Source organism: Sus scrofa, chromosome 6, assembly GCF_000003025.6.
Source record: "Sus scrofa isolate TJ Tabasco breed Duroc chromosome 6, Sscrofa11.1, whole genome shotgun sequence".
NCBI classification, from domain to species: Eukaryota; Metazoa; Chordata; class Mammalia; order Artiodactyla; family Suidae; genus Sus; species Sus scrofa.
In genome coordinates, this window is record NC_010448.4 from 156,717,958 (window position 1) to 156,742,703 (window position 24,746).

Genomic DNA, 24,746 nt, shown 5'->3' on the forward strand with positions numbered 1-24,746 from the left:
CCAAATATGATCCAGCAATTCTATTCAAAGATATATCCAAAAAAAACCCAAAATATTATATAATGATTTTTATTTTTTTGTATTATAGGTGGTTTACAGTGTTCTGTCAGTTTTCTACTGTATAGCATTGTAACCCAATTACACATACATGTATACATTCTTTTGTCTCACATTATCATGTTCCATCATAAGTGACCAGACACAGTTCCCAGTGCTATACAGCAGGAACTCATTGCTTATCCATTTCAAAGGCAATACTCTGCATCTATTAACCCCAAGCATCCCATCCATCCCACTCCCTCCCTCTCCACATTGGCAACCACAAGTCTATCCTGCAAGTCCATGATATTATTTCAGTGGAAAGGTTCAATTGTGCCATATATTCGATTTCAGATATAAGTGATATCATGTGGTATTTGCCTTTCTCTTTCTGACTTAATTCACTCAGGATGATTGTTTCTACTTCCATTCATGTTCCTCCAAATGGCATTATTTTGTTCTTTTTTATGGCTGAGTAGTATTCCTTTGTGTATATATACCACATTTTCCGAATCCAATCATCTGGTGATGGACATTTGGGTTGTTTTCATGTCTTGGCTATTGTGAACAGTGCTGCTGTGAACATGTGGGTGCATGTGTCCTTTTCCAGGAAAGTTTTGTCCAGATATATGCCCAAGAGTGGGATTGCTGGGTCATATGGTAGTTCTATGTATAGTTTTCTAAGGTACCTCCATACCATTTTCCATAGTGGTTGTACCAGCTTACATTCATTCCCACCAACAGTGCAGGAGGGTTCCCTTTTCTCCACACCCCCTCCAGCATTTGTTATGTGTCGACTTATTAATGATGGCCATTCTGACTGGTGTGAGGTGGTAGATCATGGTAGTTTTGATTTGCATTTTTCTAATAATCAGGGATGTTGAGCATTTTTTCATGTGCTTGTTGGCCATCTGTATATCTTCTTTGGAGAAATGTCTATTAAGGTCTTCTGCCCATTTTTCAATTAGGTTGTTGTCTTTTTTGCTGTGGAGTTATATAAGTTGTTTGTATATTTTAGAGATCAAGCCCTTGTCAGTTGCATCATTTGACACTATTTTCTCCCATTCTGTAAGTTGTCTTTTTGTTTTCTTTTTGGTTTCCTTTGCTGTGCAAAAGCTTGTCAGTTTGATTAGATAGGTCCCATTGGTTTATTTTTGTTTTTATTTCTGTTGCTTTGTGAGACTGACCTGAGAAAACATTTGTAAGGTTGATGTCAGAGAATTTTTTGCCTATGTTCTCTTCCAGGAGTTTGATAGTGTCTTGTCTTATATTTAAGTCTTTAAGCCATTTTGAGTTTATTTTCATGCATGATGTGAGGATGTGTTCTGGTTTCATTGATTTGCATGCAGCTGTCCAGTTTTCCCAGTAATACTTGCTGAAAAGACTGTCTTTTCCCCATTTTATGTTTTTTGCCTCCTTTGTCAAAGTTTAATTGACCATAGATGTCTGGATTTATTTCTAGGTTCTCTACTCTGTTTCATTGGTCTGTATGTCTGTTTCGGTACGAATACCACACTGTCTTGATGACTGTGGCTTTGTAATATTGCCTGAAGTCTGGGAGAGTGATGCCTCCTGCTTTGTTTTTGTTCCTCAGAATTGCTTTGTCAATTCTGGGTCTTTTGTGGTTCCACATAAATGTTTGGATTGAAAAACCCCAAAATATTAATTCCAAAGGACACATGTTCCTCTCAGCATCATTTACAATTGCCAAAGTAAGGAAGATATACAAGTGTCCATCAAGAGATGAATAGATAAAGATGTGGTGTATATATATACAAAGAAACACTGTTCAGCCATAAAAGAAGAATGAAATTTTGCCATTTGCAGCAACATGAATGAACTTGGAGAACATTATGCTAAGTAAAATAAGTCAGACAGTGAAAGACAAATACTGTATGACACCACTTATGTGTGGAATCTAAAAAATACAACAGGCTAGTGAACATAAAAACAAAAAAGCAGACCCACAGATAGACAAAGTAGAGGTTACCCATGGGGAGAGAGAAGATGTGAAGGGGAACTATAGGGGTAGAAGATTAAGAGGTACAAACTATTAGGTATAAACTGAGCTACAAGGATATATTGTACAACACAAGGAATATAGCCAATATTTTATAATAACTATAAAGGGAATATAACCTTTAAAAACTATATTGTATACCCACTACCTTTATAATATAGTATATCAACTATACTTCAATTTAAAAAGAACAATTAAGGATAAACAAAAAAATGATCTTTGAACAATAATATGCTTGGAGTATATGGCATAAGTAAACAAACAAACAAAAAACAAAATAAATATTATGGGACTGTTGTATTGTGAAAAATAAGACCAAACAGGAGTCCCTCAAGTATTGGTGGGGGAACCAACTAAACATTAGCTTAGAGAAAAAAAATTTAAAACGTGAAGAAAAAATGATTATGGAACAAGAATTAGCTAAAAGAGAGAAAGAGAAGAGCAGAATGCTCCCCCGCTCCGGTTTTAGATAATTAGGTAAAATCTTTTTTTGTTTGGGGTGGGTTTAAATTTATTTTATTTATTTTATTTTTTTTAACTCAATGAATTTTATTACATTTATAGTTGTACAATGATTATCACAACTCAATTTTATAGCATTTCAATCCCAAACCCCCAGCCCATCTCCTCACCCCCCACATGTCTCCTTTGGAAACCATAAGTTTTTTAAAGTCTGTGAGTTAGTATCTGTTCTGCAAAGAAATTTCCTGTGTCTTTTTTAGATTCCACAAGTAAGTGATAGCATATGATGTTGCTGTCTCACTGTCTAACTTCACTTAGCATGATAATTTCTAGGTCCATCCATGTTGCTGCAAATGCCATTATTTCTTTCCTTTTAATAGTTGAAAATGTTTTTAATTGAAAGAATAAATATAATTTTAAAATATGTGAAACACAGAACTCACAAGTAAAATGAATAAAACATGTGGTAGACTTTGGCCTTATGTACCAGTATCTGGTTCTCCTTCCCTTCCTAATCCCCAGGAAGGGTGCATTTCCTAACCACATTATAGGTGGGTGGAGAAATGTGACTTGTTTTGGCCAGTAGTCTGCTAGAGGAGCAATACATGTCGCTTCTGGGCCAGAGAAGTAAAAAGCTAGTGCATGATATTCCATGTTGTATTAGATACCTCACAGTGCCATAACAAAATGCCCACAGACTGGGTGGCATAACCAGGAGAAATTTTTTCCTCACAGTTCTAGAGGCTGCAAGTCCAAGATCAAGGGGCCCGCCAATTTAGCTCCCCATTGGGAGCCCACTTTCTGGCTTGCAAACAGCCATCTTCTTGCTCTGTCCTCACATAACTAAGAGACAGAGAGAGGGCAAGCACTCTGGTGTCTCCTCTTATAAGGGTGCTAACTCAGAATGCAGGCCCTATATTCATGACCTCAGCTAACTCCAAGTACTCCCAAAGGCCCCATCTCCAAACATTTTATCACGTTGAGAGTTATGGCTTCAACATATTAATTTGAGGGAGAAAACCTGGGTCCATAACACGTGTTTTCTTCCCCTACCACAGTGACATGTTTCAGCTGATGCAGAAACAAAACACTGGTGCTTCAATCAGCCTGGATTTATGAGGAGCTACACAGCGCAGGGCATCCCACTAAGTTTTTCAGGACATTTAACATAAACAATTAAATTGCATTTGTTGCCAGCAAGAGTTTGGGGCTGTTATTGCAGCGTAACCTGGCATAATCTAATCTATGACACTATGGAAAGAAAGGCCAATGTGAAAGAGAATCAGAGAATCAAAGAAGAAATATGAGATTATAAACACAATAAACAAAATAGAAACAAATGAATTAGGAGACTAGATGTAAATCCGACAAATTATTCTATATGCAGCACAGAAATTTACTAGAAGTCTTAGCCACAGCAATAAGTCAATAAAAACAAAGAAAAAATATCAAAATTGGGGAAATAAATAAAATTATATCATGTATGGAGATAAAATTATCTAGTTGAAAAATTCAACAGAAGTTCCAGAAAAATGAAAATATTTCATAGGTTCATGTTGCTGTATCAATAAATTTCAGTTGTTGCTATAAACCTGTAGACTTACAACAATCGAAAAACCATAAACACCATTTACAATAGCAAAAATATTAGGCACTTAGGCATAAACCATTTAAAACATCTGGGGGCATCTATTAACATATTTATAGAGGAAATTATAAAACTTTATTGAATGTAAAAATAATAAATACATAGAGACATGTGGAAGATATGGAGAGGATGTAGAGAAAAGAGAATACTCATACACTCTTGGTGCAGATGTAGACTGGTGAAGCCACCAGTTGTACTGGTGGAAAACAGTAGAGAGGTTTCTCAAAAACTAAAAACAGAACTACCATATGACCCAGCAATTCCACTCTTTGGTATAAATCAAAAAAAAAAAAAAAGAAAAAGGAAGAAAGAAAGACAGACAGACACAGACTGATTCAAAAGGATGCATGTACCCTAATGTACACAGCAGCATTATTTGCAATTACTAAGGTATGAAAAACCTAAGTGCCCACCCACAGATGAGTGGATAAAGATAGGGTGTTGGGGGGTGTGTGTGTGTGTGTGTGTGTCTGTGTGTGTGTGTGTGTGTGTGAGAGAGAGAGAGAGAGAGAAATACTACTCAGCCATAAAAAAGATGAAATTTTGCCATTTGCAGCAAAATGGATGGACTTGGAGGGAATTATGCCAAGTGAAATAGGCCATACAGAGAAAGATACATACTGTATGATTTTACTTATATGTGGAATCTAAAAAAATACAACAAACTAGTGAATATAACAAGAAAGTAGCATTCTCACATATAGAGAAAAAAAAGCAGGGTTACCAGTGGGGAGAGGGAAGGGAGGAGGAGCAATATAGAGGTAGGGGATTAAGAGGTACAAACTTAGGTATAAAGTAAGCTACAAGGATATACTCTACAATACAGGGAGTATTTTATAACAACTATAGAGTATAACTTTTAAAAATTGTGAGTCACTCACTATGCTGTACATGTGTAACATATAAAATTATATATCAACTATCCTTCAATTTGAAAAGACTAAAAACAGACTATTTTGTCTGAAAAAATATATAAATGGAGACATAAATCATGTTAATATTTGAGAAGACTGATATTAATGACATTTCCCTAAATTAATATAAAAAATCATGAACTTGGAGAACAGACTTGTGGTTGCCAAGGGGGAGGAGGAGGGAGTGGGATGGACTGGGAGTCTGGGGTTAATAGATGCAGACTGTTGCCTTTGGAATGGATGGGCAATGAGATCCTGCTGTACAGCACTGGGAACTATGTCTAATCACTTCTGATGAATCTATACCTGCATATGTAACCGGGTCAACATACTATAGAGTAGAAAATTGACAGAACACTGTAAACCAGCTATAATGAAAAAAAATTCATATAATTCAATTTTTTATCTCTCTAATTTATTTTTATGCAAATAAAGATGTTGATACCAAAATTTTACAAGAATGATTGAAGAGTCAGGAAAAAAAAAATCCAATGGAGAAGTAGAGAGAAATTCACTTTATCAAATATGATTGTTTATCATATAAATAAATATGATTTATTCATCAATAAATAATTTATTAAAATGATATAGTATTGACACAAGGACAGATGAACCATGAAAAAACGAGTGTTTAGAACCAGACTTACACATATTTAAGAACCAGGAGTATGATAAAAGGCATTAAAAGGTGGTGGAAAAAAAAATGGATTAATTCATGAATGATTCTGGGGTAACTGGCTATCTATGTGGGGAGAAAAGAGATAAGATTAAATCTTTTCTTCAAAATTAATGAAAACATAAATTTTAGAAGGTTTTAAGCCCTAAGGGTAAAAGCATAATTCTGAAACTATTACAAGGCAACAGAGAAAAATATCTCATGACTTCAGGGTAGGGAAAGATTTTCTTCATCAAAACACAGGCAGTACATGTAAAAGAAGAGATTAATAAAATTGAACACATTAAAAATTAAAACATGTGTTCAAGGAAAACCAGCATACTCGAAGTGGTAAGATAAGTAATAGATAGGGAGAATTTGTCAAGCAAGATAAAGCAACAGTTTTTAAAATGTTTGGAATGATACCAAATGATACCAGGAGAGCTCTGGTCTCTGAGAGAGGCAGGTTGGAGCAAAGAGGCTTTAGGAGAGAGAGAGAGAGCCAGCAAATTTTGCAACTTGAAGACTATTAAGTCTGGAAGATGGCTATGCCTGGGCAATCTATTCTATTATTTTCTCATTTTTGTATATTTGGAGTATTTCATAAGAGAGGAAAAACCTCCTACGTCTATAACAATCCTCCTGACCTCTTTGCTACCCATGTACTTGGACACATTCTTTTGTTAGCTTCTGCTTCTGTGGACATAAGGATTAAAAACTGAAATTCAGTTCTTAAGTTGTTCACAGTGGTGGGTAGAGTTTTCCACACCATTCTAGTACCTGGTATACAGCAGGTGCTCAATGTGTGCTTATTGTATTGAAATAATTTCTGCAGTTCCCATAATTCCCTGTCTTGTCCTTCAGACCGAGGGCTCCCAAAGCTCCCTGAACTTCCCCATTCCACCCAACACTCATCAGACAGGACCAGAAATATTCAGTTAACAGCTACTTAGCTCTGTGAGGGCAGGAAGAGCATCCATGGGCTATGGTATCCCCAGGAGACAGCACAGTGCCTGACACTTATTAACTCAAAGAACTTCGTTTATTTATAATTCACAGTGTAAAAATCCCAGTATCCCTTCTTCACTATTGCTAACTACCCACAATTAGCCCATTCCCACCACACCACAGACCAAATGTGAACCAGGCTGCCTTGCCACTTGCCTTCGAGAGCATTATTCCAGGTCTGCTCCTCCCACCTCCTTTTCCCTGAACTGTGCTGGACTGAGGACCACCTTTGCAAACTGTATTCAGGTTACCCTTCAACTTTGGTGACCTGCTTTTGTACTTAACTCCTCTGCCCTTGCTTTCAGATGACCCTGGAATCTTTTTCAACCTCCTTCCTTTGGCCACCCAGGCAGAATAATTTGGTTTGAGGATAAGTTGGTGCTTGGCTTGGTTTTAGGATTTGGTTGCCTGGATCTGACAACCTGCCTATAAGGAAACTACCACAGAGCCGCTAGACGGAGCAGGCCCTACAAGCAAAACACTGAGAAAGAGCTCAGAGTCCCTCCAACTAGAATCAACCCCAAATGGCCAGTTTCCAACTACAGGGAAACTGCCTGGTGTCCAGCAATGATTTGGGGGCTGCCTGATCTGGTCCTCAGGAGCAGAGATGATCCCTGGTGGTCACACAGTAACTACAGGTCAGGGCTTAACAGTGATTGCCAGTGCTGAACCCCCTGTGCTGGACTTTCTCTTTAGAAATGGATTAGATTGGATGCTTGTTTTGTTTTCTTCCCAGTAGCTGAAGTTCAGACACTCCCATCTCCTAGCACTTAACATTCCTACCCTGGGCAGCACTACTGCTATATATCACTTACACTCCCTGCTGACATTTTATGGGGATTTTAAAGCAGCAGGTGTGTGAGATAGAAGCCATTGTCAATCATTGTGTTAAAAATGCTCCACCCTTTCAAACGCCTAATCAGTGGGTTTGATGGGTTGCAGCTGGCCACTAACCAGCCAAGATTTGAAGCTTTCAAGGCAAATAGTATTGCCCCACTTTGGGAAGGGAGAGGGCTGAAGGCTAGGGAAAAGAGTAGCTGAGAAACCCAAGCCAGGCCAAGGCACTGTAGCCTCATGGTAAAATTGGCAGGAGTGCTTATCCACCAACAGGAAATCAGCATAAATAACAAGCATGCATGGTCTTGCCTCCATAATATTGCTTTTTGTGTATTTATCATGGAAAAGGTTCTATTTTGAGGAAAGTAGGCTTAAGCACTGATTGAGTTCCTATTTAGACAACCTGAGGGAGTCCCTTCTGAGAGTCTTGTCTCTTCCGAGAAATCTTACAAGAGATGGGGGTAAGTGACCCACTTCATATTAGGGTCCAGGTAGGTTGTGTGATTGTATCTTAAGTGTGAGTTCTTTCCACATATCAGGTATCCTCACTTTTTTTTTTTTTTGGTAAAGTTTTTGGGGAAAGTCCCATAAGCAATGCCTGGGGCAATAATTCCTCAGCCATTTATCAACTGCAATAGCCCACTTCATATTCACTTTTTAATTTCAATGACTTAACGCAGTCTAAATCTTTAATAAAATGCTCTTCAATTGTACTTTAAGGTATCTTACTGCAGTTCCAAATTCTGCCTATTTCTAGATACAACAATTGTACCCAAAATCAGGATACCATGCTTTAACTCAAGCCAAGGAGCACTGCAGTGTGTGGCTTTGGGCCTTTTTAACCATCACAGGATGTCTACAAGACACTTCATAGGGATGCACTGAATAAATTTGGCTCCATGTAACCCTAGTTTTGAGTTTGCTTCTCAGACATTGGCTTTTCATTCTGTCCATCCTTGAACTTCCTATCTCCTTCCGTCAACTGCTCCTGACCTCAGTTTGTCCACTCAGCACTTTTTGTGCATGCTTGTTGATGACATGTCCATGACCCCAACATCTGACCTCAAGTGTATATCCTGTTTTCATGTTTGAACAGGCTCTGGTGGTTCAGGGGAGCTTGTTTATGAATCTTAAATCCCCACTCAATTAATAGCCTCTGGAAGTAAAGCCATACTTCACCTGTAGTAAGTCAAATACAGAGTGGGTTGTCTCGTTAATCTCTGAATGATCAGTCCTTGGACTTCTATTATAACATTTAATAGGACCCGACCTCAGTGAGCTCACAAGCTGGTACGAGAGCAAGTTATCTTTAACAACCATTAAAAAAAAAAAAATACCACAAAGGGAGTGCATACAAAGGGCAAGGGAAGAGACAAGACAAAATGCAAAGAGCCAGAACATTATGGTTCAGGAAGAGATTAATGTTCACAAGGGGATCCACGAGATTGCACTCAGAACAGGTGGTATTTATAAAGTACTACGAAGACTAATGCTTCCACTAACAGAAGAAGAGCTGATGCTGAGAAGACAGGTAGAACATAAGCTCTGTAGGACTTTGTAGTCAACGTTGCCAATATAAGGACAAAGTTGAAAGGAGAAAACTCTACAGGACACAGAACTTCAATCTTTTACCCATACTCTATTCAAACCCCTCTCTGGCTTCTTCTCTGCCCATTGGGTGAAATCTAGCGCAGTTCTTTTGACTCTGCTTGCTCATTCTCTTTCATCTCAGTAATGAAAACAACCGACCCTGTGCAATGGCCAAAAATACCAAATTTCATTGCAAGTCAAAACATCTTTCCTTTTGCAGATTTGGGAGGTTAGTAATATTTTTTTTTATGCCTGGACTCCTATTTTCCTTCTTCCCAGCTTGCTAGCCCAGGGTATAGGGAGGTGTGGGCAGAGGCACAGGAAGGAGGAGGGAGAAGAAAAGGTCTTCCTAGATTGAGACAGTTGTGATCATCCACTGGTGCCCTCTGAGGTTGGTTAATGTTCAGAGCTGACCTTTTCTCTCTAATGGCCTGATCTGTGGACCCTTAACTAATTGTCTTTGGGGAACATTTGACTACACCTCTGTTAACAGGAAGTATTAGTTACCTATTACCACATAGATACATATAAAATACCCTTAAAACAAAACTATTTATTACCTCACATTCCTGAGCCCAGGAATCCAGGATCAGTTTAGCTGGGTGGTTCTGGCTCAGGGTGTCCCAGAAAACTTTGCTAGGGAATCAGTCATCTGAAGATTTGACTAGGATGGAAAAATATTTCTAAAATGGCTTAATTAACACAGCTGTTGGCTTGAGGCTTCAGTTCCTAGCTATGAGATACTCTCCTTAGGATTGCTCCAGTGTCCTTATAACATGGCAGGGGGTTTCTTATAACACCCTCCTTCACCCCAGCTTGAAGTCCTTTGGAGGAAAGTCCCTTTTAAGGCAACCTCCATCTGATCACTCCAAAAGAAGATTCACCTGGTTTACAATACCAAAGTAGTCCCCAAAGTAGCCACTTCTCTTTGCTTCACTACTAGGAAATAGCAAAACCTCTTGTCCTTAAGATTCTTGAGATGTGGGTCAGACATGAGGTCCAGGAGCACATACTTATCTCTTAAATGGACTCTCTCCAGCCTTCCTCGCTAGTCTTGGGATGAATAAACATCATACACAGAAGAGGTAGGGCAGGGAAAATGCCATGACATTATAAAAACTTTCTTCTCAGCCCAGTACCCACCTCAAAGATATCAAAACAGTTGACATTGAAGAGGTCAGGAGCCAATAAAAACACTTAGATCACACCCTTTGAAATGTCTGTATGAAGTTTTTGCCACCTACTTTGTGCTATTGAAAGCTTCATCCAAAAGTGAGAGTACACATTCTGTTTAAACATTTTGTTATACAAGGGTAAGGATTTTGTCAGTGCGAGTGTTAGCTCTACTCTGCATTTTGAAAGGTGTTTGTCTTTGGGTTTCCCAAGACAGACCCAAAGGCAAGGACTTGACTGCAAGCGGTTTATTTGGGAAGTAATACCAGGAAATAGTTGTAGGGAAATGGAAGAAAATAAAGGAGCAAATAAATGCTGTATTATAAAATTATTTACTACTGTGGGCAATGGGAGCTGAATCCTCTGAGAAATTCCTGGAAACAGCAAAAAATATACCTACCGTTGTCCACTACCAAAGGACAAAAATGCCTGTGTATTTATATACCAACTTCCTGTTCATCATTGATTGAGGAGACTGCTTTCTGGGCATTAATTAACTCTCTAAAACTTCTGGTTTGCACTACTTGGAGGCTGAATACCAAGCTATCCCTGGTTGGGTGGCCAACCATCTCAGTGCTCAGTATTGGAAGGTTTCCCAGAATGACCATTTTTATTGCTAAAACTAGGACAGTCCCAGGCAAACTAAGATGGTTGGCCACCCTATCCCTAGGTAGAGGGTTTCAGGCATTGGGAGAACAGACTGCCCCATGCAGAGTGAGTGCCAAGGGGATGTAGACTGGGTATCAGTAGTATCTGTGATATCAAGTGACCTTGGAAATTTAGAAATAAGTGTTTTGTCCTCCCACAGTTTTTGTCCTTGAATCAACCCCTGCCTGCTCCAAATACAAAGACCAACTCTATAATGCCTTGCTTCAGATATCTTGGCAGAAACTGGAAATAGAAGCAGCTAGAATCAATGTCTTTCCTTACTTTTTTTAAAGGCTGAACTCTACAGAAAACAGTTGTCTGTAGGGGAAAGAAGAGAGAGCAAGAACAAAGAAAGGAGAGATTCTGGAAAAAAAAAAATCATCAGATCCCTTTATAAGCAAGTCTTAGCACACTGCTCAGTTGCAGAACCCATAGAGATGGATTCAACAAAAGTGGACTATATTCTAGGCATGGAAAATACTGCTTTCACAGAGCTTAAATTCTAATTGGGGCAAGTGGGGTGGTGAGAGGAATAGAAAATATCAAATATTAAAATATAAGCTATGCTATACAGAAAATAAACCAAAATGATGTGATAGAGGGAGAGTGATTACTTTATATTGGGTGGTCTCAAAGCTTCCTCTGAGTACATAGTTGAACTTAGACCTTAATTTTAAAAATGAGCCAATCATGGGAAGATCTGAAGAAAGATGAACAGAGAGGACAGAATTTAGCCTTAGCATTTAGGCTTAGCTCACCTAAGACTTTAGGAGCATTCTATAATCCTTAGGGGAGGAAAACCCCAATAATAATTAAGACATATTTTTACCAACCCAGTTGGATAGGCACTCAAACAGAATAAACTTGCTCTAAGGGGAAAAAAAGACAATAATATATTGTTTTGCATCCCTGAGTGTACAAAATGCTTCATACTAAGGATGAAAAGGAGAAAACTACATATGAGAAAGATGAAAACATGTAGTGACAGATACGTTTAAGCAGCCTTAGTGGATTAATTTCACTAAATTGAATGTGATCTCCACTAGCTCACTATAAACTTAGTGTTGTCATCCCCAATTCACATGTAAAGAAAATGAGGATCAAAATAACAAAGAGACTTGCCCCAATAACAGAGTTATTGAGTATCGCATTTGGAGTTAAGACGCAATCTCTCTACAAAAGTCATTTTCCACCATTTTGCTCACTTTCCTCTATCAACCATCACACTGAGCCTCTCTGGGTCCCAGCTTCCTTTTATCTACTTGTCTATTCATCTAATATTGAGCACCTACCCTATGTAAGGTTGTGAGCTGAGGGCTGTTGAGGGCCAATGAGGGCAGGTAATTACACATAAATAGTATGCAGTTCCTACCCACAAATGAGCTTGAAATATGGCAGTGTACATATTCTAAAACACAAATAATTTTTCCAAGTTATGAAGGAAGGGTAAAGTTAGGGTGCAGGGAGATAGTCAGGGGTTAACATGCTCAGTGTAAGTAAGCACAGTCTACTATGTGTGAGCTTCCCAGTCTCCAGACTGCACTTGGAGCCATTTGTGAAATTTTTTCCCTAGTTATGGGATGCATAGGAGGGTCCTCTTAGGTGTGGCAGTCAATGTAAGCTGTGCTGAAAGCTACTTTTGAATATGCATCCTGGGTGCAAGGAGAGTTAATCCATAGTGGTACTTCCAGTGGCAGGAGGATGCTCTGAGAAACTTTTACCTACCTAATATTTAAAGTTATCTTACTTTGATTTGAGCCATTTTTCCAGTCTAATCTCCTGTTAATCTCTTCCTTGAACCCTAATTTTCAAGTCAACCCAGTTTTATACTTCTCCATAATAGTATCCTAAATTTATCTTTCTTTCATGCTTTCCTCTTTTGCTAAAACCAATTCATCCTATTCTCTGAAAGAGATGATGCAGCATTCTTGATGATTCAGCTGGGATTCCTATATTCAGAGAGAGCAAGGGTTGAGGTGGGAATGGGAGAGGGGTGCCTATAATCCTAAATTCAAAATTTTAGAAACCTGAGTTCAATCTCCTACAATGAAGCTTGCATGGCTACATGACTTTACAAAGTGAAAGACCTCACCTCTCTCTGGACCTTCAGTTTGTTCATCTTAAAATATAGAATGAGACTTGCCTACCTGGCAGGGCAGCTACAAGATTCAAGATAATGATTGCAAAATGCTTTGAAAATTGTGAAGCAATCCTTTATGCATGTGTTTGCTTATGCAAACGTAAGGAATTGTCATTAGTATTCAGGATCTTCTTAGCTGATATGTTTTTGCAAGAGTTTGGCTAGAATCATGATTAAGATATGTCCCAGCTGAGTAGCTTCTTCCACTGCAGCTTCATCCAATAGCCACAAAGGGGATAAAACAGGCCTTTTGTGATTGTTTTTCACATAGTTGGAAGCATTTCAAAGCATCGGATTTTTTTTAGTGAGCTCTGCTTTATTTGCATTAAATCTAGTTCCATCCATGCCAAAGAAATACTATAAACTTATGATTCCAAAGTTAATAGTTTAAAATAAAAATATATATCCTACAATTTTTTTTAAAATTCAGGATTTGAAAAGAATTCATATATCACTGACAATACCGATGAATCACATTCAAAGGGAGAAAGGAGGAAGCAATTTTGGTTAAACAGGAAGTTTTTCTAGGCTGATAATGAAGTGTAAAGCTTTCTCCTTGACTGGCAGAAAAATATAACTAGATCCAGTCAATTAATCCATCAATAAATCCATGAACAAATAAACATAGACTAGAAAGAAAAAATAATGTAGAACTTGAAGGAGAGATTACTACCTGAAGGACACTGGAGAAGGAACAGTTTAGGGAAGAGAATGATGAATTCGCTTTGGAACACATTGATTTTCAAGTGCCTTTGAAAGTGGAGTTTGGATATGCAAAGCTAAACTCAGAAGCGATGAGTCAAGCTTGAAATAAAAATATGGCAGACATCGCCAGATAGCTGTTGAAACGCTGGGAGGGGAGTTGATGAGTGAAGGGTATGAATGCAGCATGGAGGAATCAGGACAAAGACGTGTATCCAGCAAAGAAGGCTGGAAAGAGGCAGCCAGAAATGTGGTAAGTAAGTGAATGTGGTATTACAGAGCCAAGGGAAAAGCAAACTGAAACAGAGGGCCAGTCTGATGAATCTAGTGTCAGGAGAACTATTGATAGTGGTTCATTGGATTCAGCAACATGAAGGTAACTCAAGTGAGTGTCACCGTGGTGGAATTATAGGGCAGAAGCAGATTGGAAGGGATTGAAGAAAGAATGAAAAGTAAAATGGGGACAGAAGAGATAACTTTTTACAAGAAATTCAGCAATTAGGGGAAGGGGAGAAAGGTAGGAGAGGAATGTGGGGTATTGAGGGTCTGTTGATAAAACTGGAAGAAACTGGGGCATGGGTGATTTTTGACAGAAGCTGTGAACTGGAGATGGGCACTTGCCGTCTGCCTCTACATGGACTGACTCATGAGCCACTGTAACTGCTGACCCAGCATCCCCAGAAAGGAGCTCAGGCTGGAGATCAGAAGAGAGGTACTTCGTGCTCTAAGAAAATGGGCAGAACAGTTCTTTAGGTAGCTATCTTTAGGAGAAGATTTTATGAACCCAATTCTTACATTTCCTTGTGTTTAGAAAAGCACTAAAATCCTTAATGGTGATATCTGCTGCTCATGACTAGCAGTAACCTTCATGAACCTAGCAGCGACCGTCTGTAAAATGTGTGCTTGATTGCATGTTCCTGCCCCTTCACCAAAATCACATATTGTATTGACAGTCACCCTTGCCTCTTCCAAGAGGTATTTCAGAACTATCTGAAATTTTGCCTCCAGGGCTATAGTCCTCATTTTGCCTGCTCCCCCCTACCCCATTTTGCCTGCCCCCACCAAAAAAAGAAAAAAAAAAAAAAAACCCTCAACTCTCAGCTTTTAGGTTGTGCATATTTTTAAGTCAACAAAGCAATCCAGCTGAGAGGGAGAAGTTAAAGACAGCTTAAAGACAAGCAGGAAAGAGGCAGAGACTTCTAAGAAGACAAAAGAACATGTTTACCATAACACAGATCAGGACCACTATGCCTTTTGATGGTGGAAGGAAGCTACCTGCAGAGGATGATACCGAACTCAAGCTACTTAAAGGATGAGTGAATTCTTCCAGGCAAGAGAGTAGATAAAAGTAAGGCATTCTACCTCTAGTGTTCTTTTCGACACACCACTGGGGCCTCTCAAATTCGCCTGGACCGAGTGGAAGAAAGTGCTCTTGAGGAACATTTTGTGGAGCTGTAATTTTTCTAAATTCCGTTTTTATAAATAAAATTTGGGTTTACTTATACAAGGCTTATATTGTGTGTCTCCACCCAAGGTGTATTTCCCATCTGGGTTATTTCCTTTAGAAAATGTGCAGCTAATGGTAGTGAGTCTTAACTCCCAAGTGTCTGCAACTATTTACATGATGCAATGGGTTGCCTTACGCCCTATCACATTTCCTCTGTCGTGCCTAAGTGAATAATTTCCTTGTAATCATGATGCTGCCTAATTAGAACCTGTCTATTTCAGCTGAAAAGGAGAACTTGGCCTTTTAGGTGGTCAGGACTGAACTCACTTGATGAAAGACATATTTTTCAGTGGTGAGAGTTTGGGGGTTAGGTCTGGATTGGGAAGGAGGCTTAAGATCCAGAATATTCTGTATGAGGTACTATCCACAAGGAAAAATGAGCTATTAAAGATAAGAAAGATGTACTTACTTGTTCAGCGCTAACTGTGGGTACTAACCAAAATGTAATAAACATGAGAAGAAATTCAATGCACAAATAAGTACATGGAATGATGTTCAAACTCTCTAGTAACTTAAGAAATGCTCATTAAATTACAGTAATAGTTTCACTGTTTAATTAGCAATAATTTTTTTTAAAATACTAGTAACTAAAGCTAGAGAATATATGGTGAAAGCAGTACCTTTGATCATTCTTGGCATTAGAGTAAATAAACATAATTCTTTGCAAAATGATCTGGAACCAAAAAAAAAAAAGAGATATAAAAACATTTACATATCTTGACACAGAAATTATTCTTCATGAAATGTATCTTTAAAAAACAACCAAAAAGAAGAGTTCCTATTGTGGCTCAGTGGTAAAGAACCCAACTAGTACCCATGAGGATGCAGGTTGGATCCCTGGCCCCACTCAGTGGGTTAAAGGATCTGGCATTGCAGTGAGTTGTGTTGTAGGTCGGAGACCTGGCTCGGATCTGGCATCACTGTGGCTGTGGCACAGGCTCCGATTAGACCCCTGTCTTCCTGGGAAATTCCATATGCTGCACTTGCAGCCCTAAAAGAAGAGGAAAAAAAAATAGATTGAATTTTATTTTACATACTGGAGTTGAAAGCATCCTGATTTTCTGTAACTCAACTCAATTTCTGACTCTGACACCTATTTGATTGTTCTAGAAAGTTGAATCTCAGTTATTGGGGTTTTCATAAATATGGGCTTGTATCAGGGTTCCAGGATCACTTACAATGCTTAAGCTGCTCAGAACTGGGGATAGGTCAGCCTTCAGTAACCATCACCCCACCACCAAGGTGCCCTGCAGCTCAGCCTCTCTGTTGCTTCTGTGTCATGTGTGAGGGAAAGGGATCATCAATAAATCTGAGGACTCTTTTCACAGCCCCACACCATGCATACCCTTCTGGGTAGGATCTTGCCACCTTGGCCACCTTCCTACATTATTGATGTTCCTGATTACACGGTTTTCTCTCTCTCCCCACTTCCTCTCATCCCAGGGGGTTGGGGAGATACCCTCCTCCACAAAAAAAAAGAGGAGAGGAGAATGGATCCTACTCTTACTCTGTTCTCTAAGACACTCTGCCTTTCCGCCATCCCCTGGCTGCTCTCTCTTTTCAGCCTATCAGCACCCACATTTCCACTTCAAAGTTTTGAAAACAAAAGTCAAGGATAAAAGGATTTTATAGAGGGCTATGCTTTTACCCCAAACCCAAGCCCCCTCTAGGCTGGAGTAAGAACATTCTATCTTGTGTTGGATGAGGGGAGGCGGCATGGATCATTGAAAAGAGTAATATCTCAACAGGAATTCCTATCATGGCTCAGTGGAAAAAAAATCTGACTAGCATCCATGAGTATGCAGGTTCGATCCCTGGCCTTGCTCAGTGGGTTAAGGATCTGGTGTTGCTGTGAGCTGTGGTGTAGGTTTCAGACACAGCTCAGATCCCTGCATTGCTGTGGCTATGCTATAGGCTGACAGCTGCAGCTCAGATTCAACCCCTAAGCCTGGGAACTTCCAAAGCCTGGGAACTTCCATGTGCCATGGATGCGACCCTAAAAAGACAAAAAAAACCCTCAAAATATTATCCTGACATATATGCATGAAGATTGCCATGACAAAAAGAAATGGCAAAGGAATTGGGAAAAAAAAAAAAAAAAAACTATCCAACAATGGGATGTGATCATGTAACCAGTCACCAAATCAGGCTTTAAAAAAAAATTACCTGAATTTAATCCTCATAATAATCTTGGATTGAATTTCTCATGTAAGCATGAGAAATAATAATAATTATTTTGAAGGCATCAACCTGGAAACATATTTCTATAATATCTACTAATCTCTGATTATATTCAGACATATTTTACATAATCACAAAATCCAAAGCTCACTATCAAAAATGAAAATGTCCAATGTATTTAGGTGGTGGGATTTTGTGTGAATTACTTTTAAGATAAGGATTATATAACAATATTAAAAAAAATAAAAACTAGAGGGAAAATAATTCCTTCTAGATTTGGAATAAGAAATGACAAATATCCTTGTGGATTTTGCCTCAGAGGGAATTGTTAAGATTCAGTTCCAAGTATTCAAAGTTCTTCCAGCAGCTGCCACTGTCAATGAGTTGATATTATGAAGACGGTCTCTCAAATTAAGTTTCTCTAATTCACTGAGACCTATTCTCTGCCTCTCCAGATCCTGTCAATCCTTTAAATGCTAGAGAAGTTCAGAATAAAAAATAATTTGGAAAGAATAGTCAATGAGGCCTCTGATAAGTGGTGAGCAGTATGGCCCATGTGACAAAGCATTTGTCTCTAAAGAAGGAAAAAAATCAGTCTTGTTGAGCATCTTCTACGTTCCAGACACAGGGGTAGAAAGTTTACCATCATTATCACACTTAATAGACTCTGTTGGTTTCATTTTAGTGATGTGAAAACTGAGGCCCAGAAAGGTTAAGTGATTTGCCAAATGCCACTCAATGACTAAGTCAGAATCCAGACTCAGGTCTGGCTGAGCCCAAAGCCCTAATTATTTTCCATCACATTGCTTCTCCTCAAAGTGGACTCTCATTGGCAAGGCCAATCTGTCTGCCTGAGGTAATATTTTAAAAACATAAAAAGTTTCATTATCATCATAAATTAGTGGAAATACTAAACAATGTGCAATTCTTATCGGAAAGCAGTGATACCATGGACCAATAGCATTTCCTAAAAGCATAGTCCAGGAAGTAAGTGGCCCCTGAAAGAAGCATTCCATGGCCAAATAATATGGGCAGATGCTATATCCTACTGGCCTCTTTTGGAGATTCACAGTCCATTGAAAGGCTATGAGTAGTTAGAAAAAACTTTTTATTTTTTTAATCCAGTGGTTCCTAGTCATAGAATCCTTTCCATCCTAATACTCTTATGGCTCCTGACTGAGTTGCAGAAACCCATCAAAGACCATGGAGGTCATCTCCGGGGTTAAAGGACACCACTTTCTGGGAAAGAGGGGTATTCTGTAAGACACGGAGTGGGGGACAGCTGTGCTCAGTGAGAGGATCACACTAGGAGAAAGGGATGTTCTCCTCATCTGAGCAGAACCAGCAAGACCTCAGCACAGTGAAGTCTCTAGGAAATGTAACTCCCCATCGGCCCAGAAAAAGCCTGTAGCTTTGGAAACATCACAGACAGGCAGCACTGAGGCATGGCACAGTGGTGCCCAGCAATGATAAGAGGTCATCTGGTGGTTTCCAAGCCACACCCCTCAATAAGGGCAGTTAGAACAAGAGGGGAAGCCTATGCTTGGCCCAGATCAGGGACACAATCAATGCTAAATGGCACAATGCAAAGTTTGCTTAAATGTCCTCAAGTTCCTCCTGTGATGCAGGAAAGAGATGGCAAACTCTGCAGGGTTTAACTAAGCAAGAATTTAATGAGGGACTTTTTACAGATAGACAGAGAGAGTTAAGGGAATCAGCAATGGTTGGGGAGGCACCGAGGGGTCAGCCACTGCAGGGAGCATTTTCCACCCCTGGGTCTGAAGGCAGAAGGGGAGAAAGCAGTGTCATCAAGCCACAGAAGAGGGCCCATCTGATAGGGGATGAGAACAGAAGGGCCAGCCCAGCGGAAAGGTATTGGGGATGTGCTAATAAGTCTGCAGAAGCTGATGGGAGAAAGAGATGAAAAATGTGGATAATTATTATAAAGCAGTCATAATCTATAGCCATAGACTAGGCAGGACTAGAGACTCAAGAATTACAGTGAAAAACTCAAAAATCTTAGAATTTTAAAATCTAGAAAATCACAGTTAACATGGAAAGAAACTATATTTGGGTAAAATCAAGGCTCCCCTTTCCATTTCTGTGGCTATTGCATTTGCCTCCCACTCATTTATGCAAAGCTTGCTGAGTTAGTTTATTTGTGTTGCCTTCTTTTCAGCGTTCCTCAGATGTGACACTTGAAAACTGTGGTGGTGGGTTTATTTACTTGAATCTTTGCTGTGGATGAGCCCGCCCACTACATGTGGGGAAAGGTTTATGCCTTAGGAGGAGTGCTTCTACCCCAGCTAAATAGAAATAGGCTATCAGCTCACCCCACCCCTGGTACTGAGTCCAAGTCATTCCAGGAACACCCAAGGAACTGTTGTTCTTGGGGCTTGGGTCCCCGTGTCCTTCTCAAAAATGTTCTTGGAAACCACAGGGATGCCTGGATGATGGCCCAGAATGTGTGGAACATAGGGCCGAGGATTCTGCTGACCAAAAATGGATAAATAGAGTCAGACGTGTCTCTGGGAGTGGAACCTGCATAGAGAAAAGAGAGACTGAAAAGGTGATAGCCATGGCCAAAGCCACTACCACCCGTAGGGCTAAAGAGACACAGGGAGAAGACGCTGCTTCCAGAGCTCCATGAAAGCTAGAATGCCAGCCTAGTGGGAGCTTGGACCATAAATAGGATTATCCAGTCGCAGCTAGGTACAGATGCACTGAAGGCATTGCTAGAGAGGCTACTCAAAGCAGAGAGAAGGGGAAAGAAATACCCTGGCTCATCTTCTCATTCTGCCCTCTAATCTTCCTCAAGCTGGTCTGAAGCCAGGTGGCAATTAACGTTAGAAAGTTTATTCCCCTATGATGTAGAGCAAGAGTGAGAAAAGGGGTGGGATGAATGTTAAGATCAAACAGGCAAGTTATCACACACCATTCCACGCAGATGTTCATCCGCCGCACCTCTGAACTGGTCCCGTCGGTATTATCAGTGACCTTCCTATTGCCAAATACTACGGTAAATTCTTTTTTATCTTAAACTCTCCATAGCATTTAAACCCGTCGATCAACTCTTCTTTTTAAATTATTTTCTTCAGTTGGCTTCTGGGACATATCCCTTGGCTGGCTTCTGGTTTTTCTCCTATATCATTTGCTACCACTTTTGCCCCCCACCCCCTTGCTAATTCCTTCCCCATCTTCCCATCATCTCAAGTTTCCTTCTTTGGTTATTTTCTATTTTCTATTTGCTTTTACTCCTTAGGTGATCACATCTGGTCCCTTGTACATAAAAACTACCTATCTAGACACTACCACCCAGAAATTTCTAAATCTAGCCTCACTCCTCCTGTTATATGCCATATATTTCTTTTATCTAGATACCTGTTAGAGGGCTCCGGTGGGATGCCAGTAGGTATCTAAACTACAATATATCCTAAATTAAAAATTTTTTTTTCTTCCAAAAATATGTCCTTTTTCTATTTTCTAAGTTCAAGTCTGTGCTCAGTGTAGATATGGAATGTACATACTCTGTAATGTATATTATGAATACATTCTCTGTAATCATTATGAAGTATTTCATAAGTATTTCTTCAATAAACACTAGCAGACAGCCTGAGAGCTGCCCAGTCCTGGGCTCCTGAGCAAGGCACTAAGTAAACAAAAGCAAATCAGACGTGATACCTAACCTCAAGAGAGAGAGAGACATATCATTTGTGCCATCTGTGTATATAAATTGTATATATAATCAGCTCTTCTCCTCTGCTTTAAGTTCCCTGACATCAAGTATATTGTTATGATTCTTTGAGTTGAAATATGGGCTAGTTTGAGCAAGAAGCAGGATTTGGTGTGTCTTACAGAAGTCAGAGTAGGCAGAGTAATCAAACCACATAAAGGCAGGGACCTCGACAGTAGCGACAGTAGCGTGTGTGGGAAGTTTTCTCTAGAATGCTGTGATAATGAGACTGAGCTCCAAGTCTCAGGGGCACATAAACAAAAGAATCACAAAGGAGAGTCGTCCTGTGAGCCCCAGGCTCCTCATTTGTAAAACAGAGAGGCTGATAACACAGTGCCATTTTGAGGATTAAAGAACTTAAGATGTAGGAAACACAGGGCATGATGTTTGGCCACGGAAAGAGCCATTCCCTGGATGCTTACTATTTCAGTTTTTATTATCATTATCATGTACTATAACTCTTCATCTTTTAAGTAGATGAAAATTAGAGCCTGGAGGAAAGCACCTTAATGTCATCCTGAAAGTGAGGCAGGCATTGAAGTGGGACCAGAACACCGGCCACCAAATTGCCAGCCCAGCATTGTCCTGATGGTATCATTGAACCACTTCATAAGGTAAATTCTCTGGGACTCAGATAATCCTAGAGTCACTATGTTTGAAAGGATCTTCATGTTCATCAATGATTCATCTTATATTATATTAGACAACGAAAGACTGAACTTATCTGTGAACCGATGAACTCCCTCTCAGAACCCATTTAGAGGCAACGTCTTCAAAATCTCTGTTTATACTACACCAAAACTACTTCTCTCAAACTCAGCGTTTTTTATTTTAGCTTCAGAAGATATTCATAACTTGAATCAATCTATGTTTTTTTTTTCTATGACAGATTTGAGTTATTTGAAAAAAGATCTCAATTCATTGGGTTTTCCCTTTTCCAATGTAAATGTGTCCATCCATTCCAGGACAAAAAAAAAAAAAAAGTCATCATTCTAGGTTCTGGCTTCCCATATCCTCTACACTCTGTTAAATCTTGTGCTTCCCAGGCTCTCCCATCCTGCTCCTTCTATGTTCCACTATATTACTGTACTATTAGTATAAATAATACTATTTATTATTTCAACCCTTTGTTCCACTATATTACTATTTCTCAAACAATCCCCTCTGCTCCATCTCTGCTGCCACCCCTCTGCTTAAGATTCTGGTCACCTTTCAGCTAGAATATTGCTATCACCTTTTTGATCTGGCCTCCACCCTCTACTCTTATACTGTTTAATTAACCATCTGTACTTGTAACTAGAGTTATTTTTCTAAAATGCAAAGCTAACACCATCACTTAGTTCCTTATTACTTATCAAATAAATTAACTCCTTACCATAGCTTATGAAGACCTCCATGAAAGGATCTCTGGTATGTCTCCCCATTACTATCCAGTGATGTTAAACTTTTGAAAGCAGGCTAGGAAAGGCTATTTTAACAGTTGAAGTGGGAAATGAGAGTGGTGCTCATGAAGGTAACTGGATTAGAATTGAAAAACAGGAGTTAGATTTGGAAGTTACCTCAAAACAGCACAGTTTTCACATATCTCTGCTGTCCACAGATAATTGCCAGATTTCTGTCTTGGTTAACCCAAGAAATGCTAGAGTCATTCACTGAGAATAAGACATAGAAGGAGCAGGATGGGAGAGCCTGGGAAGCACAAGATGGCAAGTGTACTTTTCTGAGATGGAAGGAACTTATAGTACATACAGCTATCGTGAAAGCTGTGACACAGGAAACTCACATCATAATGCAGCCTGGTACAGAATCAGCTTTTTTTTTTTTTTTTTTTTTTTTGGTGGCCACAGGGCATGGCTGGTTCTTATTGAGCTACAAATAGAGTTAATTCTGGAGATGAAAGGACAATGAAGTCTCGGCCCCAGTCTGACCTTGGAGTGGGAAACCAGCTTCAAAACAGCCATTGTATGTGACTGTAGAAGGTTGTTTTTATTGTTGTAAAGAAACATTTTATTTTACTCAAAAGATTTGTTTGTTTATCCTTTAATCATGAAGGATGCCTCCAGCTGCAGTAACTCTTCATAACTTATGCTTTATTTTTCCTAGCCCTTGACAAGGAGATTATCCATTAGGAGAGGGAAATGGGTCTTTATCTGGCATAGGAATAAGATCTAGGCTAGAATGATACCTTACATCTCCAAAAGGCATGTCATAGTCTCATTGGTGGGCAGCTGAGGCCAAAAAGTCAGATGAATCCATTTTAATAATGATAACCACTCTTTTATTGTAATAGCTTTTGATATTTCATGAGTAATTATACAACAATCTGTTTTTCAGATGGAGATACTGAGGTCTAGACAAGTTAACTAATTTGTCCATGGTCACACTTCTGCTGGTAAGATCTCTGACTCCTTGGACTAGAACTCATTATGCCCTTCAAAACAATAAACAAAGTTAGGAGATAGGCTGGCTTAATAAATAGCTATGTGCAGAGATATACAATGTCAAGAGTCCACAATAATTTGCCATGAGACCTAGGCTAGGGTGTAGGGACTAGGATTACCTTCCTTCTCTTAACTGTATAATTTGGAGGAATTCACTTCATCTGAATCTATTTCTCACCTGAAACATGAGAAGAAAAGATGATGTTGTTATGGTGTTCCAACAATATCAGTTAAATGAAAATGATTTGTAAACTTGAAAGCTTTATGCTCATATACAGAGATACTAATCACAATCATAATTCTTGCTTATGATTGTAATTATTATAATAGCAAAGTTATTTCCTTTCCCTCTAAGCCCCAATTACCACATCCACAAAATGTTTGGGTTTCACTAAATAGTTTCTAGATCCCTCACAGCTCTATTAGCCAAGAATCATGAGCACAGAAAGTAAGGGATTGGAGTATAAGAAACACCAAAGAGACCCCTTTTGCTGAGATAATTGCAATGTAAACTGAAAACTGAGAATTGTCAACCCAAAGACTAATAGTCACCTTAAGAACCTTTGTTAAGACTCAAAGAATAAAAATCTAAAACCTTCATTCTTGAAAATCAATTAGCAAATGTTTTGAATTCACCTAAATAGGATCATATTTGTGCATGGTCAACCATGAGCATGAAACCATGGATGGTGACGTGCATGGGGTTTAAGGAGGTGGTGAGGAGGAAGACTTTATTGCCTGAAGACACTTCCCTATGGCCTCCATCCCTGAACACTTCATATTAGGCATGTTCTAAAGACGCATGCATTTTAAAGGATTTAAGGCATTCTCCTTTCACAAAAAAAAAATCTATATTGACATATCTATTCCTCATATTCCTACATCACTAGTCCTCTTCCTAAGCACTTTCACACTGATTTTCATATTTGAACATAACACAACCCTATGTTCTGACTGGAAAGCAAGGATGGTGGTTTGGGACACAGATCCTGCCATCTGCTTGCCATCCGGGACCTTGGACAAGCCTGATTGTAGTCCAGGATTCCTT

The 24,746-nt window shown here is 39.2% G+C and overlaps 2 long non-coding RNA genes across 4 annotated transcripts in view; one reads left to right on the forward strand and one right to left on the reverse strand.

Moving 5' to 3' along the window:
- LOC102158888 overlaps window positions 1-24,746 on the reverse strand; it is a 277,481-nt gene that overhangs the window by 118,103 nt on the left and 134,632 nt on the right. The window lies entirely within an intron of this gene.
- The window catches only part of LOC102159014, a 43,631-nt gene continuing 23,932 nt past the window's right edge, over window positions 5,048-24,746 (forward strand). Inside the window, exons 1-2 of the long non-coding RNA XR_002345487.1 lie at window positions 5,048-21,871; window positions 23,592-23,649. This is a non-coding gene — a long non-coding RNA (uncharacterized LOC102159014). The remainder of the gene's footprint in view (window positions 21,872-23,591; window positions 23,650-24,746) is intronic.